This window comes from Hibiscus syriacus, unplaced genomic scaffold (genome assembly GCF_006381635.1).
Source record: "Hibiscus syriacus cultivar Baekdansim isolate YM2019G1 unplaced genomic scaffold, ASM638163v2 tig00006918_pilon, whole genome shotgun sequence".
Taxonomy (NCBI): Eukaryota; Viridiplantae; Streptophyta; class Magnoliopsida; order Malvales; family Malvaceae; genus Hibiscus; species Hibiscus syriacus.
In genome coordinates, this window is record NW_024062117.1 from 56,461 (window position 1) to 60,499 (window position 4,039).

The following is a 4,039-nucleotide window of genomic DNA, read 5'->3' on the forward strand; positions in this document are numbered from 1 at the left end:
TGAATAGGCTATCACGTTAGGCTCTTTTCCGATATTTGTATATGTACATCTCCCTCACTCCAATCGCTCGCATCACACATGATTTCAAAGGGATAATCCCAATTGGGCAGTAGAATGATGTGAGCAGTAAAAAGCTTTTCCTTAATAATTTCAAAAGAGTATTTGCATTATTGGTTAAAATCGAGGCTCTTTCCTTTTATAAAAAATTGCAAAGTAGATGCATCACTTTGGATAAATTCTTGATGAACCTATGGTAAAAGCCTGCATGACCAAGAGAAGATCGAAGTTCCTTAACAATTTATGGGTATGAGAGTGAGCGATTTATTTTGGTTTGGTCTAAAATCAAGCCTTTATCAATCACAAACTGACATTTTTCATAGTCATGAACAAGTTTAAACTTAAAAAATCATTTCAAAACCTTAGTAAACACTCACCAAAGGAGTTAACGTAAATCATGAAGTCATCTATGAATACTTTGATTCTCTTCTAGATATAATAAAAAAGGATCGTGCATCTCTTGAATACGATAGGTGCACTACAAAGGCCAAAGGGCATCTGGCGATAAGCGAAAGTTCCAAAGGGACAAGTGAAGGTAGTTTTTCTCGATCTTCTAGCACCACTAGGATCTGAAAGGAATCTGAAAAACCATCAAGACTACAATAATGAGATTTTATGGCTAATCACTCAATCATGTTATTAATAAAATGAAGTGAAAAATTATCTTTTCGAGTCATAGAATTAAAATTCCTTTAATCGATGCAAACTCTCATTCCTTTCTAAACTCATGTAGGGATTAGTTCAACTTCGAAATTTTTAACAATCGTAACTTTGATTTTCTTAGGAATCACGTGAATTGGGCTTACCCAACTACTATCAGATATCAAATAGGTCATGTCGACATCTAGGATTTTCTGAAATTCATTTTTAACTACCTCTATCATTAGAGGGTATAGGAGCCTCTGACCATCTCAAGAAGGCTTAGCATTTTCCTCAAGTTTAATTTTATGCATGCACCTTGAGGGACTATGTCTTTTGATGTCGACTATGATCCATCTGATTGCTTCTTTGTAAGTTCTTAAATCCGTTACGAAATCTTTTTCATCTTCCATGAAAAGTTTTGTTGGAAATTATAACCAATAAAGTAGCATTATCTCCCCAAAACACTTACTTTAGGTGTTCCAATAATTGTTTTAGCTTGATTTTTTATACTTGTAAAAATGGATAGAAATATGTGAACGTGGTTGGTGTGGTATTTGGTTGTAGTGCATGTAGTGAACATATTATTTAATGTTTGAGCATGATTTTAGTTAATAGTTTAAAATGAACTTTTCATCTTTGAAGTAGTCCATACTAGATTGCTTTGCACCTGTCAGTTAATAGTTTTCCTTATGTAGAATTTAAGTTTGTTGTATTATGTAACTTGGTTGTCGGCCATTTATGCAATTACCATATATAATATTTCTTCTCTACATCATTTTCTAGAGGAAATTCTTGAAGCTTATCTTGCAGTTTTAAGAATGTGTATTGTTGTTACTGCAATTTGGAATAAGGAAGTTAATACCTAGAAATTGTTAAAGGTCATTAATCATTTTGATCAATAGGTTTATTCTCTGTGTTCTCAAATCAAATCTCTTCTAATTAAGCTCATGGAATTTATCGTATTAGCAAAGTCTAGGTGCTAAAGAAAAATATTATGCGCTTTTCATTAGTTCCATCTGTATTCAGATATGGTTTTATATCATGCTTTGTTAGCATGAATATTTAGCCACTTTTAAAGTTATTGGTGCACCTATCATTATTTCCATGTGCCTTATTGTTAATCACTTATTTTTATATATCTTTTGAACATGAGAAGTGCAGCATCTGAACTTTCATTTGCGTTTTGATGTATAATAATTATATTAAGTATGTTTTATTAGACTATAATTGCAATTTTTGAGTCTTTAATCCTTTTATAGTATACTCCTGCAATTGATATGTGGAGTATAAGATGCGTATTTGCTGAGGTACTTACAGGAAAACCACTTTTTCCTGGAAAAAATGTCATGCACCAATTGGATCTAATGACCGATATGCTTGGCACTCCCCCTCTTGAATCTATATCAAGGGTTAGTTATATTGTTTCTTATATTTCACTTGATTTACTTTCACTTCAACCTGACGCTGATTTCAAGCTTTGTTACTGAGATTCTAATTGAGAGATTCTAAGTTCATGTCTTTACCTTTTCTTATAAAGTATTTTCCATTTATTGCATGTCATTTTGAACGGGAAGTATCTTTATTTATGTCTTCGCATGCTTGTCAGCAATTTCACCCCTCCGCCTTATTTCTTGGATAAACTAAAATTGCCACGTGGTCTTGAGATGAAGGGCCAAGTTCTTTCTCGGGTACACTTGGCTTTCAAAAATATAGTTGATTATGTCCCTCTTGCTCCCTTGAGATTATTGACCATAGTTTTGCAAGGAATGCCAACAATTTATCACAAGGACCGAGTAAGTTGAATTTCTCAGTAGGGAATTTAGATGTCCTTTTATCATCAAATTTTTATGTATTTTTCTATTTTGGTCAGAGTATATACCATCTTTAAAAGTCAATGTTGTTATGCTTTGTGCGTATTCATTCGATTCTAGTCCCCAAATGGATAACAATGTAAGACACTGATCGATTTAGTTTTAGTGAAGTTTTTCAATGCAATTTCCTGAACAATTATATCATGCTTCTATTGCTTTTGTACCTGCAACTGCCTATTTTTATTATTGAAACTTGTTAAGAACATTGAATCTGAAGCTTATCCACTTTTTATGTAGGTGGTTGTGATATATGTGGAGAACATGTTAAAATTAGAGAGTGGTGAAATTGGAGAACTCGTTGGAAGCACAATGCTTATGGCTGTGGTAGACCGACTGATAGAACTAGATGTAAGTGAATTGAATTTTCCTTGGAATAAAAAATTGTTGGCTTTGTGTGCCGGTGTGTTTGTTGGAGTTTCATATAGGTGGAGATCGGATGGGATGCCATTTTGCAAGATGATTTCAGCAAAGGCATATTTAAGATGGAGCTTGAAGATGTGGATGACATTGAGGAAAATGATGAGCCTGATGTTGGAGAGGTATAGTAAACATGTTTCTTGTTTTTAATCTGTACCTTTGCACCTTAATATTGTTCTAAAACTCTAGTAACCAGTTTATGATGTAAAAATGATGGAGCTCATGTTGCAGTTTTGGTTAAGCCGTAAGACTCTAGCTGGAAACAACATTTTTTGAACTGCTAGATAACCTACTGGTTTTAACTTTTCAACATCTTGAATCTTGTGAAAGGGAAGGCCCTTTACCTAAGGTATTTTGTGAAGTTAATATTTCCATCTCCTCTTCATGTTGTATCTTTCTACCTGATCCATCCTTAAGTTTGTTTAATTGTTGTATAGGTATTTGAAACACTTCTCCAGTCATTTCAGATAACAGTTCTGAGTGCCTACAAGTCAAAATTTTCTCAGGTAATACTTAGTTTCTTGAGATTCCTGTTCCTAATTCTTGGTGAACATCTGAGTACTATTTGTTTTTTTGTTTTGTTTTGTTTTATTTTTTTAATTTTCTTAATACAAGCAACAAGATCTGCATGACTTGCAAGTAATTTAACTTTTTCTTTACCCTAATGTTTGCAGTTTGTTATATTCTATGCTTGCGCATTAGATCCTGAAAACTGTGGTATGAGATTTGCCACAATGCTCGTAGAATTATTTGTCCAATACTTACAGCCCCAACCAACCAGGTAAATTTTTATTATCTGAAAGCTTTAATGAATATTAGACGTCTTTTGTAGGCATATATTCCTTGAGTTCATGCTTCTTTGCCACAATTTGCACATTTGGAGGAGCATTATGGTAAAGGTGAAAGAAGTACTCCACTTCTAAGACATTATGCTTCTTTGCCTAGGTATGCTTCATAAAATTTTAGGAATCATGTTAGTTCCATAATTTCTCCCCCAAACTTAGTATGTCTAGTTCATGTGTCATATTTCAATTTGCCTGAATATCTTCTTT